This window comes from Lipotes vexillifer, unplaced genomic scaffold, assembly GCF_000442215.2.
Source record: "Lipotes vexillifer unplaced genomic scaffold, Lipotes_vexillifer_v1.1 scaffold604, whole genome shotgun sequence".
Classification (NCBI taxonomy): Eukaryota; Metazoa; Chordata; class Mammalia; order Artiodactyla; family Lipotidae; genus Lipotes; species Lipotes vexillifer.
The window spans coordinates 412,306-429,796 of record NW_006798979.1 but is presented as its reverse complement, the minus strand read 5'-3'; positions in this window follow the sequence as shown (position 1 = coordinate 429,796).

The window sequence follows — 17,491 nt, the reverse complement described above, 5'->3', positions numbered from 1 at the left end:
GGGAAAGAGCAACTACTAGAGATGAGTAAAAGCTGAACAAAACTGGAGTTAATACGGGGTTAAGAAGTGTTCAGTTTCCAACCTGCAGAATAGAAAGTTATGCTGAATGAATACCAGGGTCATTCATTATGAACGCTGGCAAGATCACACCTTACTATACCTTAGAAGTAGGAATAAACTAGCCGTACAACAGACTCTAGAAAAGCCTAAAATTGAGTTTTGAAAGGTTCAAGTTGATCTTTCCATAAATTAATTGCCTGTCAAAACCAATTTTAATACTCTTTGAAGGAAGACAACAAAATCCAGACACTCGGGAGCATAATATCCACAATGTCCAGGACCCAATCCAAAATCATATGATCATCTCAATCAATAGAGAAAAAGCACTGATACATTTCAACATCCCCTCCCTCTTGACACAAACTCTCAGCTGAACAGGAATAGAAGAATCTTTCTCAACCTAATAAATAGCATCTACAAAATCTTACAGCTAAAATCATCCTTAATGATGATAAACCAAACGCTTTGTATTAAAGACTAGAACAAACCAAGAATTCTGCCATCACTTCTATTTAACATTATACTTGATGTCTTATCCAGTGCAATAAGTCAATAAAAGGAAATAAAAGGAATTCAGATTGGAAAGGAATATTAAAACTTTTACCCCCATATTTAACATGATAGAGTACAACATGAACCTGAAAGCAACCAAGAAGAACCAACAGCATCTACTAAATGTACTGGATTTTAAAGAGTAAAGAAAAATCTTTTTGGCGCATAGGTAAAATGGACAATATTAAGGTACAGTATTCGTAATATACACTCATACAATATTACTATAAACAAATACAAGGTAGTGGTTACTGTTAAAATTAGAATAGTGGTTAATTTTGAAGGGAGAGAGGAGAGATCGGGATGAGACAATCAATGGAGGGGCTTCTGAGATGGCTGGCAAAGGTCTATCTCCTGAATTGGTTGGTGAGATAATCATTATTATCACCTTATAATAATTTAGTGAAATATACATTTATTTGTGTAGTCTTATGCATCTGGGTTTTCTTTTATAATAAGAATGTTAGAAAATAAAGCCAAATAGAAAAAAAAAACATTTGTATTTTATTGATATGTGATCTTCTAAAAAAGTAGCAGAAGCAATTAGGTGTGTTATAGTTGCCAAATATGGCATATTTTATATCTTGAACCAAAACTGTTTATCTATTTTCTTTAAATGATAATATGTGATGTTTTAAACACATTCATTCAACATTCATTTTGATTACCAAAACTGACCAAGCATTTTGAGTATCTGATGTATAGATAGAGTAAGTATTAAGATTAAAAGATTAATAAATATGGTGCCTGTTAAAAAAGCTCACTATGTAGTGATTGAGGCAAACTAGTAAACAAATGACCCAACTGTTACGGTATCCTAATTTTGTCGTAAGTTTCATATGTTTAACTCCATATTTAAAAAAAATATTATATAAGTATTACCTTAAATTTAAAAGAAAAAGCAGATGACTACATGGAAAAATTACTGGAAAAACTTATTACAAAGATTCATTTTCTTAATGTATAAAGAGTTCTTTCAAATCAATATGGAAAAGGCCAAGAGTAGAACAGAAAAGTGGGCAAAAGGAACTATACAAACAATTTACGATTGTAACCATATAAATGATGAAGGAACATATTAAATATGCTTGTCTTTGCTCATAATTAAAGACATGTAAATTGAAACAATACAGCACATTAAGTGCAACATGGCAGTGCACATTAAAGTGCTACATGATCACAGAGCAAATAGGAACGATGAGCTTGAGAACGTTTCAAAAAGTTTCCAATGTTGAAGTTATATGTGAGATATGTTTTAAAAGACGAAGAGGTGTTTACCAGGCTGATAAGGGAGATATATTTCACATGAACATGGTTTGAAATGTCTTGGTGCATTTGGAAAAGGCAAAAATGTACATATAGTTGGAACACAGTATGTGTAGGCTATCATGGTAGGAGATTCTACCATTCAGCCGATGAGGTAAGTTGGAGAACAAATGGAAGGATCTTGTATACCATACTAAGCAGTTTGGGAGCTATCCTTATAGAAGACAGGGAATTTCCAAAGGATTTGAGAGTGACTTAATCAGGTAATCATTATTATAAGGATAACACAAGTATGAAAAATGAACTGAATGGCCATTTAGAAAATGTTTGTAATTATTCAGATGAGACATAATGGCTGTCTACACCAGGCAGCGGTAGGAAGGATGAAGAGAAAGGCAGTTTTGTGACGCAGGGCTGAGCAACAACTTTGCTGTGGACTGTGGAGGATGATGATTTTTTTTTTTTTCTTTTCGGTACGCAGGTCTCTCACTGTTGTGGCCTCTTCCGTTGCGGAGCACAGGCTCCGGATGCGCAGGCTCAGCGGCCATGGCTCACGGGCCCAGCCACTCCGCGGCATGTGGGATCTTCCCGGACCAGGGCACGAACCCGTGTCCCCTGCATCGGCAGGTGGACTGTCAACCACTGCGCCACCAGGGAAGCCCTTGATATTTTTAATTAGAATAAGACCGGCAAAATTTGAATTTTGAGTTTCCATAGTAGTGATGAATATTGGAAGACACGGTACGTTGGATGAAAACCTTGTATGACTATACCAGCACTGAAATTTCTAAAAAGCATGACAGAGATAATGAATACTCTTTTTGAAAAAAGTATATATGAAAATATCTCTCAGAAAAGGAGAAAAAGTGCTGGTCTCTTTAAGGTGTGTTTTTATTTAAGTAGCACAAGCATAGGAGAAACAATTAAAATACTCTAACTTCATCTATAACAAAACACTGATAAGCAGGTCCCTTATTTCTGCAGTAACAGTAGCTCTCAAATGTCACATGGCTTGAAGACCTTGACTATCCATGGGTTAGGTGTTGTAAGGAAACATGACATCAGAGCAGTCCTCAGAACTTTTAAACCAAAGCGATTAGAATATAGATCCATTCAACATTTATTCAAATATTCGTTCCTTTGTAAATTCTTCCCTGATTTCCCTCCATCAAACTATTTTACTTCTAACGTCACTTCATTTATTGAGTCTACTTTAACATTTGCCATTTCTGCCTTTTATTCCAGTTACTGGTGTTATAACCTAATAATGATAAACAGAGTCTAAAATATATGAAGCTTTTATTCTGTGCCAAATACTGCTCTGAGTCATTCATGTATGTCTCAATTTATTTAATGGTCATAAGAACCCTATGAGAAAGGTACTGACATTACTCATTTTGTTTCACAGATGAGGAAACTGAGGCACAGCAAGCTTGAGTATTCTTCCCAAAATCACACAGAGAATTACCATTTAAACACAGCCTGGATCCGGATTACATGCATTTGACCACCATTGTATGATATCTTTCATTGTCTATAATCTCCCACAACACTTGGGAGAGTGCTGGATGCATAGGGGAAGAGAAAGAAATATTTAATTAACAACTGAGCCATGAGCAAACGCCAGGAATTATGGAATCCATCCTATTCTGAGGGAAAGATTACAAGCACGGAAGCTCTAGGTTTCTAGCTCTCGGCCCCCTTCCTGGTTTCCTTGCGACACGTGATATTCGGAGTAGGGATGTGCAGACCAGAGCTGCAGGTCTCATCTGCACCTGCGGAAGCAACGCGAGTAGGAACAGTAAGGACAGTTGGGAAAAGATGTTGCTCTCCATTAGTTTGACCATCTACCGCAAATCATGAAAATGCCAAGTGCTTTTCAATCTGCCAGGTAAGTCACTGAAAGAGAGAGGAGCACAGGTAGCCCAGGAAAGGGTGTCATTCAAGAAGTGTATATACAAGTGGAGCTGCCATTAGTGGGACACCACAGGAGAGACTGTTTCCTCAAAGACACACAGATCTCCCTTATGCCTTTCTTCCTCCAGTGCAACTCAGTGGGCTCTTAGTTATTCTGCAGTCAGAAACCAAGTGCATTAATTAACTCTGCCTTCCTAAAACTGACCTAGGTTATGGGAACAAAGAACAAAACCTTGGAGTTGGAGGGAACCATGGGATTTTCATAGAAAGGAAATTCTACCCAGAATAGAAAGCAACAGCCCCAGCTATGAGTGGGAAAGTGAGTGTGCATTTGCTGCTGAGACTCAGTGTGTACAAATGCACGTTCCTGTTAGAGGGGTTGTGTCCAAGCACAGTCTCACCCCTAGTTACAAGCCATAGTAGCTGACACTTGTGTTTAACAGCACTCTTCTTATACACGGGAAAAAATTTAATTTGAAAACCCTTTGAGTTAGTGATATTTCTGGAGACATATTCCAAGTTTTGTGTTGTTTATACAGTGAAGTTAAATTCCGTCACATGAGCCCAATTTACATCTCAATCATTCTCTCAGGTAATGTACAATTTAATAAATTGCATTAACTTACATTTTCCACAACACAAGATCTTTCTTACCATACCCCTCCACTGAATGTTTTCTCTGTTCCCTTCCCCTTTTCTGGTTGTCAAAACATGTCTTATCTTTCAAAGACCGACTGAAATATCTCTTCCTCTTTAAAGATTTTTCCTTCCTGAGTACCTTTTTTCTCCTTGATTCCTGTATTAGATTAGCTGTACAGATTAGTTGTATCTGTAATACAACTCATCAAAAGCATGTCTTGTTAGAGTTGTGTGCCTCTACCAATATTTTTTTCTCTCAGTGTACATAGCTTGGTTTATGGATCATAGTATTTGCCCAATCAATATTTGGTAAATTACACTGAGTTGATTCACTGTTGCTGAGAGACAGTGTCTTATCATCAAAGAGCACAAGATTTGCAATTACAATGTTTGTGTTTAAAAACTGTCTTCATCACATTATCTATGTGATCTGACCAAAGCTACTTAACCTTGCTAAGCATCAGACTTTTCATCTGTAAAACCTGGATAAAACTCACAGATTTATGGTCCAGATTAATTAAAATGATACCTGTAAAAAGGTGTGTTATAAACTATAAAGCTCTGCACAGACCATTGCTGTTAAAAGTTCCCAGTTGATTTGGGGTCACGTTTGATCAAGAATGGTGGTTTCACAGGCAAATATGGAACTTTATGCTATTATTTCAAACTAAACAAGCTGGCTGGCTTCACTTCCTTAGACACAGAAGCCCCACTCACCATATCACAGCTGGATAGAGCTTGCTTTCCCATTCAATGCCTTTTTATAGCCACTTTTCTCACAAGCCAACAAAACAGAACACACTCTTCCTGCTAATCAATGCCACATGTAGTACAATGAGCAATTAAGCCCAGAAAAAGGAAGAGGACATTAATAATAGAAAGCTTGATTACTGAGAGATGAAGCTGTGTTTGCATTCTCTGTTGGAAGGTATAATTTAATTAGCCGACTTGGAAAGGTTTTAGATGTGACAGAAACTAATGTTTCACTTCTGTAATTTCACAGCCCCTTCCTTTCTCTTACTTTCCATCTTCCTAAGCATTCCTGGGTGCTCACTATATGCCTGGTGCAGGAATCTTAGGTGACCTTGGACTACAAATGCAGAGCAAAAAGGCATTTTTAAAAAACATTTTATTGGAGTATAGTTGATTTACAGTGTTGTGTTAGTTTCAGGTGTACAGCAAACTGAATCATTTGTAAACTGAATTCTTATTCAAATGCTGGAAGTGGCATATGTCTTTGTTCACACTCAGCGTGTCGGGCCTCTTGGTGGAAAGGGCCGTAGGTGATTTACCCTTCAGAAGGTGGAGTTCAGAACCCAACAATGTGCTTGGAAGGTAAAAACATGATGTGTCTCACTTCCCAGAAAATTTCAGGCATGGCAGGAGGTTGGCTTTGGAGAGGCCAGTTCTTATTGGCTGTTCCCAGAAAGGACAGGCCCAAGATGTCTCAGATGCTTGGGCAGAGGCCAAGATTTTCATATTCTAGCAGCTCACAGAAATTTTAAAGAGAAGAGTTCTAAACAATGCTAGCTGCTAAACAGGAAAAGAGGCTCACTACATTGAAATTCTGGCTGTGATCAATCCCACTTTAGGGAAAATAGCATATAGGAAGAGAATATTGTCCAAGCCACCCCCTTCAAGTTGTTTCCTTGCCTGAGGTTGAAGGTAGGACATACCTCTCTCAGTCAGGGAGCTGACTTGGGGGGGTGTTATGGCATCCCAAGCTTTCACTGTGAAGGCCTGAAGAAACTCCGGAGGGTTAAATTTAGTTAGCCTTACCCATCTTGATTGATAAAGATTCCACAGAAATGATCCAACTGCAGCAAGAATAGTCAGAACTGCCCAACTGCAAGAGCATCTAAATAAGGAGAACTTGACTCACCAAGCAGGTGGCAGTGGTGGGTTGTGGGTAGGGTTGCCAGATAAAATACAGAATGCTCAGTTAAATCTGAATTTCAGATCAACAGAAATGTTTGTTGAGGGGGGGATAGGTATGTCCCAGGTATGCATAAGACAAACTTATCCCCCCAAAATTGTTGTTTACCTGAAATTAAAATTTAACAGAGAATGCTACATTTTTCATTTGGGAAATCTGATCACCCTTTTTGGGGAAATTCTCTTGTCCCAGGAGGTTGGACATTCTTGTACTTGCTCTTTAGTAACACCTGAGGATGGGCTTATATGTCCTGTTGTTTTCTAGAATCTTAGAGTCGCTTAGGAATCTGATTTCCTGGTTTGGGAACCCATATTTCCTAACATTAGCTTGTAACCTTGGGCAAGTTAACTTCTCTGTGCTTCAGTTTCTCCATCTATAAAATGGGAATCACAGGAACTGAACCTGTCTCACACTGTTGTTGTAAATATTAAATTAAAAGATACGTGTGATGTCCTCTGAACAGTGCTTGGAACACAGTAACCTCTCAGTAAACATTTGTTGAGAAAAATTAGCTATTTATTATTATTTTAGTAGTTCAGCACTCTTACGGCCATGGGCTGTCCTGCTGGGTAGTACCTAAGAGCAGCGGGAGAACTTCAGTACCCTAGTCCTTTAGTGTCCTTTCATACCCCCAAGTACTTCTGCCTGCTACTACTAGCACCATGACAACAAACAAAGTCATGGCACCCTGAAGAGACATCATGTTCCCATTTGGAAGGAAGCTGGTGCTTCTGTGAGGTTAGCAGACACTTCTAGTGCAGAAGCAAATTCAAATCTGCACAAGATCATGGAAATTGGCAACATGGCTGAGAGAAGATGGCATGAGGCTGAGAGCAGGGTAGATCTAGATCCTTCTTTAATGAGACCATTTATTCACCAACTTTCCAGAGAATCTAGAACACTGAGACTCATTCTTCTGTCTTCAAATGTAATGTCTGCAGATGATTCAGTGCCCTTCTCAGCTCAGGCAGACCCGGCACTGTCCTCTCTCCCCAGCTCAAGTGAGGGCCTCAGCTTGCTTTCCTTTTGTCTTTAGAGATGCTCCCACTGTCCCTAAAGCCTGGCTGTGTAGTAGGATGCATTTTCCCCCGTCTCTCGGTTTCATATTATTTCTAGAGATAAGCACATGTGGTCTTTGGGCTTTGAACAATTTTAAATTTACTCTCTGCGGGGGACTGAGAAAACGAGCCCTGTCATAGCACCACTGTGGAATGATTGGAGCACTGGAACTGACAGCCACAATATGGACCTGTCATCTGGCTCTGTCATCAACCCATGATGTGATATTGGGCTGGCTGGTAAACCTACTTGGATCTCAGTTTCCACCTGGAAAAAGAACGTAATTATATTCCGTGCACTGCCTACCACATAAGGTTATTCTGAAAGTCCAAAGGGATGATACATGTGAAAGAGTTGTGTAAACCATCCAAACACCAACAAGTTGTTATTGTTATTGTTCTTGTTGTTAATTCTCACAGCCTGTGAGAGACTGGAAGCTGTGTCAGAGACGTTACCATATGCTTTCACACACTAGATATGGGGTACTTGTTCACTGTGAGAAAAATCTTCAAATTAAAATTATAAATTCAAGAGTGAACTGTGCTGTATCTGAATCAAATATTTTTATTGCTATTGCTTGGGTGCAATTCAGGATGCCACCCTTGAGAGAATGTCACTGCCTCTAAATAAATTTCCCTGGCTCCTGCAGTGAGATCGGAGTGCCAGAAAGTGGCCATGTACCATAAAATGATAGAATCTGTCTTAATAATACAGTTTCCAGTGCATCTACCAAGATTATATTTTAATTTCCTGTGGCCAGGGCAGCATCTCCAAATGCCCTCTTTGCTAGAACTCCCAGGAATGCTAAAAATACAAGCAGAGCTAAATCGAAAATCTTAATTGAAAGACCAAGTTTAGCCCAATGAGTGGTTCGCAAAGATCGGCAAAGGTTACCTTCCTTCTTCATAGCACTAACTTAACTGATACCATGAGAGCTTATTTTATATGCACCTCCTGCCCTTATCACCACAACCCAGGGAACAGCATGGCTCTCTCCACTACTCACTTTTGGGTCCCTTCAACAAACAGTAGCCATCAGTTTTATTCACTCTATTCTGTATCTTTGCATAAATATACAGATAATTTACAAAACTCTTCTCATGTTTGTGAAATAGGAGAGTATAGCCATTTTCCTTTGCCAAATCTCTTCTTTTCTCTTTGGACAATCTTATTTCTTTTGGAGGATCTATTTTCCTTCTAACTCCTTAAATCTTCTCTCTGGTGCTTTTTTACACTGTAGCCGTGTGAATGAATGAAAGAAAAAGAAAAGAAAAGAAAAGAAAAGAAAGGAAGGAAGGAAGGAAGGAAGGGAGGAAGGAGAAAGGGAGAAAGAAATTGTAAAGCAATTATACTCCAATAAAGATGTAAAAAGAAAGAAAGAAAGAAAGAAAAGAAAGAAAGAAAGAAAGAGAGAGAAAGAGAAAGAAAGAAAGGAAGATTTGCCTGTAGGAAATTTTTGACATTCTTCTGGGCCCACATTATAAAAAAATATTTTATTTTAATAATAATTGTATAAACTTGTGTACAACACATATTCACAGTGATAAGATTACTACAGTAATAAGTAGTTAACGTATCATATTCCCACAAAGTTACTGCTTATTGTGGGTGATGAGAGCCCCTGAAATCTGCTCTTAGCATATGTCCTGTCTTTGATATATCATTGTTAACTACAGTCATCATGCTGTACACTAGATCTCTAGACTTATTCATCCTACATAACTGCAACTTGGTACCCTTTGACCAACATCCCCCATTTTCCTCACTTCCCCACCCCTGGTAACCACTCTTCAACTCTCTGCTTGTACATATTCAACTTTCTTAGATCCCACATGTAAGTAAGATCGCACAGTATCTGTCTTTTTGTGCCTGGCTTATTTCACTTAGCACAATGTCCTCTACACTTCTCAGTGTAGACACCCGATCCATTCTGTTGCTATTTGGACAAAATTCTCTGTAATATGGATTGGTTTTTCCAAGCCTGCTAAACTGCAGAAGCTTTAAAAGTAAGTAACATTGCAAAACAATTATACTCCAATAAAGATGTTAAAAAAGAAAAAAAGAGTAAGTAACGTTCTCCTGTAGTCACACTGCCAACCTTGCACTTGATGTGCTCCTGTGGCTTTTGCCAAAGGAGCTGTTCACTAAACAAGTGCCTCGGTCAGAGGTGTACCCTCAAATGTACAGACTGCGGGTCAAATCGTTAGGTATGAGACAAGGTCTTTATCATGGTCTGAGGTGGGTTCATTTAAATGAAGCTTAATTCTTGGCTACACCCTAGTCTGAATCGATTTATTTTAATGGCAAATGAAATTCCACTAGGCTTTCTTATAGATGGAACTCTTTCTGAATCATCCTAGACAGAAACCTAGCATTGAAGGTCAAAGAACACAGACTGTCTCTTATTTGCATCTGTTTCCATATTCAGTGAGGCAGTATAGGGTAACTTGTCACTCAGTGGACCTGGGGAAGGTGGGTGGGCCTGAGGAGATGGTAGGACCCTGTGTGAGTAATCAGTGAACTAGTTGGTGTAGCAGCATTACTAGACGTCCACAATGGGAGCAATGGATCATGAAGTAGAAATGAAATTCGGTGAGCAGAGGAGGCTTGAGTAAAAGAAGGCCTTACTACAGTTCATGGGCCAAATCCTTGTACAAAGTACACATTTGAGATGTTCATGGAAGCCAGAGTCCTGGAAGTCACTTTACAGAGAAAAGGAGATTAAAGGAGTCCACGGTTTTTGCAGTAGATGACTAGGTTCTCCATTTTCTATTAACAATTGTTCTGCATATTGTATATTTTGAAAAATGACTTCCTTTCCCACAAGAATCACAGATATGCAAGGGCAAATAAGCATACACGTGTGCAGGCGTGCACACACACACACACACACACACACACTATAAGGAAATAAGTAAATCTATTTCACTGTTCCAGGAAAAGAGCTCCTCAGACTGAGGTGTACTAAACAAAATAAAACAAACACAAACAAGACCAATTTTTTTTTTTTTTTTTTTTTTTTTTTTCTCACGATTCAATTTTACATAAAAACAAATGAAGTAAATTGTCTAAACTCATGGACTTAAGAAGTGATAAGATAAACATATGAACCAAGTATTTGGAATGGCAAATTGGAAGCTCTTTCTAATCACACATAGATTCCTCAGTGTCCTTACGTATCCTCAGCCACTGCATCTACCTACTTTTGGTATAAAGACTGATGCTCGCAACCTCTGTTTGCTTCTACTACAGACCCACGTGTCCCAGACTCAGTCTCGAGCATTTCATACCCTCTTCTCTCAGTCTCTTTTCTTGCTATTTATGATACATACCCCTTCCTTTCTAGGGTCTTACTTATTGACTGATTGGACATGAGTCTTCTAAAATGGGTGAAAATATATTGAATTAAAAAACAAACAAGACAAATTTTTTTTTTTTTTTTTTTTTTTTTTCCTCACTGCTGTGGCCTCTCCCGTTACGGAGCACAGGCTCCGGACGCGCAGGCCCAGCGGCCGTGGCTCACGGGCCCAGCTGCTCCACAGCATGTGCGATCCTCCCGGACCGGGGCACGAACCCACGTCCCCTGCATCGGCAGGCGGACTCCCAACCACTGCGCCTCCAGGGAAGCCCAACAAGACCAATTTTGAAACCTATTTTCAAAGTGTGTGTCTTTAGAGTACTCCTGGTTTCCATCACCTCACACTCATCTCTGGTTCTATAGCTAAAGGCAGAGAGCATATTCCTGCTTCTCACTGAGCTACTAAAGATGGCATCTCTGTTAATCTCAAAAATTTCTCCTCCTCTTTACTAGGAGAATAGTGCATTGAACACCAGTGGCAGATATATATGTTACAAATCATGACTCCAGTTTTTTGTTTTGTTTTGTTTTTTAAGAAAGAATTAAATCTACAATACTAAAGACCCAAAGAAGCCCCACTCTTTTAATCAAATTAACATCTATCTTTACTTACATCATGGTCTCCTTGTAAACATCACAATGCTTATCTGGTGTTTCCAGCTACTAAATGAGAGTTGAGAAAGTGGTGGGTTAATTGTATCAAATGCAGAGTAATGATGGTTTTTTCTCCTGGAACTGCACCGTTGCTTCATGCCCAATTTTTAATTGCTTTTCAAGAACCAACACAATTGGCACCTTCTTTACGAAGCTTAATTTATTGACACTGCATGTGGGGAGAGCTCCAAATGCCAAGATATGCTGAATATCACAAGATAATGACAGATCTGTAAAAGCTTGGAAAATATCACTCACAAGAAATAGTCCTAGAGAGTAAGGTCACAGTGGCAGGCCAATTTCTCTGCTGATAATGTCTTCAGTTGACATGATGGTAGAGAGTGGCTGAGATTGGGAGAGGATTGTGACAGGATGCATTTGGATGTCGGCACCTAGCTTTTATAAGTTGTTTTTAAGAAGACATTCTTCAGTGCCAGGCCAGAGGTTTTGCACAGCCATCAGTCTGAGTGCTTGAATTATCTGTGTCTTATCTTTATATTGATCGAGAGAGAATCATAATGCTTGATGGGTATTTCAACAGCTAGTTCTGGAAAAGATAACAATGAAATCTTGCCTTTCCATTTCTATCTTTTAACTACACTTGAGGCTATTCTTCTTTAAGGCACTGCACAGAGACTGACTAGCAAAAGAAGTCGCCTGCCTCTGGACAGGGTGACCTCACTGTCACAATTCACTGTCTCCTCTGATGGAAGAGCATGCAAGTACACCTGGGCTGATTTCTAAAGAGGAAACATCTATTCCTGCTTTGCTCAGAGATAAATAAAACCTCCTTAAAATAGATTAACAAGAACGACGCAGGAAATTGGAACAACAGTGCTAGGCATTTTCATTTAGTTTTATTAAGTTTCTTGTTTCTCAGAAGACGCTAAATTCTAGATGGAGAGCTTGTTATAAACGGATGGAAATGAGAATTTATTTATCTAATTGTTTGTTCATTTGCTTGTTTGTTTTAATTTTAATGAGCTCTTCAGTCATGCAGTCAGGGTAGATGCTTTCAAAAGCCTGAGCTGACTGGTTCCTTGGTTAGGAATGGAAAACAAGATTCATACCAGCCACTACAACTTACACAGAAGGAGGGTATCACTACCATGGAGGACCCTCTTCCTTGGGCTCTGCCATATTCCTGTAACACTGTGCTGGAGTCACAGGGCTGCTCTTTCAGCTCTTCCCTTTCTGCCTTATTTCTCAGTGGTGAGGTGAAGAGTAAAAATCCGTTTATTGTTTGCGTTTAAGATCTGCTGTTTAGGGCTTCCCTGGTTGCGCAGTGGTTGAGAGTCCGCCTGCCAATGCAGGGGACATGGGTTCGTGCCCCGGTCCGGGAAGGTCCCACACGCCGCAAAGCGGCTGGGCCCGTGAGCCATGGCCGCTGAGCCTGCGGGTCCGGAGCCTGTGCTCCGCAACGGGAGAGGCCACAACAGTGAGAGGCCCACATACCAAAAAAAAAAAAAAAAAGATCTGCTGTTTAGAAGCCCACCTAAGGAGGAGACAAGAGAGTCTTCTTGCTTTTCTGGATCATTCTACACATTATCATACTTCCCAAAATTCAAATGTGGCTCATCTGATTATGCAATGAGACCCAGACATTCTCAGGAGTTTTACACCGTGGTTGGTATATGAAGTTAAGCCCAGGAACATGGGCAGTGCCTGAATTCTCATTCAGGGAAAAGAGCACTATGTGGAAATTAGACTTTCCGAATCATGACTCCAACTGTGCAATCCACACACTGTACGATCAGGAGTTAGTCTCTCCATTTCTCTGGATTAAATTATTTCTAAGGGTTACTCTAGCTTTGGTATTTATTTCCAATTGTAAGCTTCTTGGGACAGGTTAACAGCATATTGATTTCTCTTAAATGACAGGATTTGACACATAGGATGGTCTCAGTAAATATTTATCAAAAGAATGAATGATTAAATGGAATTTCAGTAAGTGTTGATTGTTTGCACCATCTGCATCCTCGTTAGCAGCCTACGGCCTATTGCCTTAAAATACAGCACCAGTTTAGAGAATTGTTCCCATCCGTTGCTCTTCATAAGCTCTTCCAAGGGGTTAAAATTGTATAGAGATCTGTGATGGTTAATTTTATGTGTCATCTTGGCAAGGCTATGGTGCTCAGTCTTTTGTTCAAATGACTAGATGTTGCTGTGAAGGTATTTTTCAGATGTGATTAACATTTAAATCAGTGAACTCTGAGTAAACACATTACCCTCCATAACGTGGGTAGGTCTCATCCCATCAGTTGGAGGCCTTAAGAGCAAAGACTGAGGGTCCTCAAAGGTAAAATAATTCTGCCTCCAGACTGCCTTCAGTCTTGAGCTGAAAATTCAACTCTTCCCTAGATCTCCAGACTGCTGGCCTACACTGCAAATGTCAGACATGTCCCCCAAATCACATGAGTCAATTTCTTTTTTTTTTTTTTTTTTTTTAGCGGTACGCAGGGTTCTCACTGTTGTGGTGTCTCCCGTTGCGGAGCACAGGCTCCGGACGTGCAGGCTCAGCGGCCATGGCTCACGGGCCCAGCCGCTCCGCGGCATGGGGGATCTTCCCAGACCGGGGCACGAACCCATGTTCCCTGCATCGGCAGGCGGACTCTCAACCACTGTGCCACCAGGGAAGCCCCAGTCAATTTCTTAAAATAAATTAATCTCTTTCTTTCTCTCCATATTATAAAACACATACTGTTCGTCCTGTTTCTTTGGAGAACCCTGACTGATATAATACTTATGTATGTTTCTGATAAGATAGGCATAGTTGGTATATATACTTATTTAGATGCCCAAAGCATCACCCTGCTAGCTTGAAAGCTCACCTTCACTTCTCGTAGCATCTTGTAACATCCACTTTCTGGTTTATATAAATGTTTTGGAACCATGGATTCCAAATCTGTCTACCTCATGGTATCCTTCCTTGTGAAAAATTAACAGATAAAATAAAGGTTTGTTCTGCATTAGAGAAGTCTGGCAAGATTTTCCCTTGTCACTGATGTGACAATGTGTTCAAGGAAAACAAGGTAGAGTTAGGAGGTCAGTGACAGCCATCTCTGTGGTCACACAACATTCAGTTCTCCGTCTCCAGCATTAAGCCATGTAAGGGGCACAGAAGGTCCTCCGTGAAATTACGTGGGTAAATGGAGTTGATGGCTTCAAGCTTCTCAGTAGTTGATCTCTCTTCTCTCATCACTTTCCTTCCTCATTTTTTTCCTGCTCTTTAGGTTCCTCCATCAACTTTCCTGTCTTCTCGCCCCCTTTCTCCACATTTACTCCACAAACCCTTCCAGGCTAATCTCCGCTACCTAACATATGCCCTTATACTTCCAAATATGATTTCCATTTTCCCCTCTGGGACTGACACATCCACACTACTCTATATAAAAGAGATAGCTAATCAGGACCTACTGTACAGCACAGGGAACTCCACTCAATACTCCATAAAAACCTATATGGGAAAAGAATCTACAAAAGAGTGGATATATGTATATGTACATGTGCTGTACACCTGAAACTAACACAACAGTGGAAACCAAACATACTCCAATAAAAATTTTAAAAAAAAAAGGAAGTTCAGACTCCCTCAGGCACTGCCAAGACCTAAACGGAGTAAATCCCTCCTTAGTGCTTCCAAGATATGTGAGGGTATCTCTGTATCAGTGATTATCACAGTGTGTTGCAAATATTGTTTACATCTCCTGCCCCACGACTAGAGTGTGTTTTCCTGGAAAGTAGGATCCAGTTCAATTTCATTTGATTTTATATGTCCAGGATTTAGCTTACAGTAAATTTTACTTAACATATGTGAGATGGCTAATTAATCAGATGTAAGGATTTATTATATGCATATGTTCTGAGCTTTCTTTGGCAAACAAAAGATTTAATGATTATGTGCTCTAGGTGGAAATGGATTGGTGCATTTAATGAAAATAATTCACAGAGAGACATGACAAGACTGATTTAAAATGTAAAAGTTCATAAAGTACAGACATGATTATAGCTATATATAAAGTTCACAAGTCACACCAAATCCATTCGCATTGTACTGCATCAATATATCCAGGCATCTGGATGACTACTAAGTCATGACACTATAAATTGCCCATTATGTAAGGGCCATTTTGAAGGATATCCCGGGCTTCCTAGGAGTAAATAACCTTCCCACTCCAGAAGGAAACATCTAGCACGGCATTAGTTGCTTTATGCACATGAACTAATGTGTTCTCACAACAAGCCTAAGAGGTAGGTATAAAGACCCTGTTGAAATCCGAGTTTCTGCCATGTTGAAAGGCTCACTTATGGTCTGACAGGTTATAGGTGGTGGAACTGGGCTCTGAACTGTTTTCTGTCTGACGTCAGAGATCGCAATGGCTGTCCTCTGAGTCATCTTGAAGAAACACCAGGGCTGTTGTCACTTGAACTAGGCATTAGCTCCATGGGGACATGGATTATGCATTCCTTTCACTTTCCCTCCTTCACAGCATAGGGGCACAGTTCCCTGTATTAGGAAGGGCTCAGAAATCCTATCACCCATTTGCAGATGTGACAGATGCAAAGCCATCTTCACTGTCGCTTCCTGCATGTTATGACTTGTATTGTTTATCTCCTATGATTGCTCAATTTTGATCCTGCATAATCCCTTTTTGAGAAAGCCTCTCATTGTGCGCAGGTGTTATCTGTGTATTTTTTCTGTTCATACTGTATTTGAGCCACATAAATCTAGAAATGGGAGTGGAAGGTAAAGGGTGGAAACGCATTACCAGCTGGCAGAACATGAGACCTTTTGTGTGTCCCAGGGCGAGAATGTTGAGTCAGCTCTAACTCCCTTACAAAACTGCCAGCCTTCATCAAACAGCAGACTTTCCTGAAACAACTTACTTGGAATCTGACAGATTAATAACAACCCTCCCACAAGTGTCTCCTCACATCCTTTCACACTTACTAGTCTCTCGGTCTTCCCTGAGATGCTCACGGGTCTGGTTCTCTCAGTTCATTCAGGTCTCTGTTCACATGACACCTAATTAGAGAGGCCTTCATTGACCATCCTTATTCAATAGACACCCTGGTCATTTTCTCACCCCTTTCCCAGGTTTCTGTTCCCTTATAGCACTGCCCAGCACCTGCCAACTCATATATATATTTGCTTATTCATTTATTATCTGGCACTTCCACTAGAATACAGTCTTCCTAAGAGCAGAGAATGTGCCTGTTCTATCATTGCTGTATCCTCAATGCTTAGAAGAGTGCTAGTATTGGGTAGGTATTCAATAAATATTTTTAAGAGTAAAATAATGAATGACCATCAATTATGGTAACCCTAAAGGCAAGTATCTGATGCTCTGTATCCTCCACCACCATTCACATGCACGCCCGTGCACGCACGCGTGCACACACACACACATTGTTATCATCATTATGAACCTGCAGGATAGCATAGAATAGCTTGCTCTTTCATCTTAGACTGGTCATTTGCGCCATGGAAAAGGCCCTAAACAACATGTTTTAGGAAAAGATAGATAAATGAGCTATGGTGTTTTCATTTTCTTTGAATAGTACATATAGTTTAAATTCCTGAGGGTGCATCTAGTTCTCATTAGCACAGGTCCAAACAAAGTTGTCTTGGCAGCAACAATCATCAAAATCTCGCTGCTGCTGGAAGTCCGGTTGAATTCACCATCCCTTCATTGCTTGCTAATGATTGGAAGAGAAAATTCTATCTCATGTTTTGACTTACCAGTTGTTAGGTGGTCAGGGGCTATTTTGCGTGGCAGCCTTCCAGTGCCGGAGAGATCGTAAAACTCACACCAACAAACCACCCAACAAGTTGGAGGTATCAGGATCAGGGACTGTAGATGTAGATCCCCCTCACCAGCGGAGCGTCGCCCTGTGATTCCCTTTTCCACCTGTTCTCTGTACGCCGAATGCCAGCTCTAACATCTGTGTGGCGAATGAAGAAATAGGGACCATCAGGGAAACCTGTTAAGTTTACCTAACCTGCAACTGAGTCTTTCATTTACCCATACTGATATAAGATTCCTGCT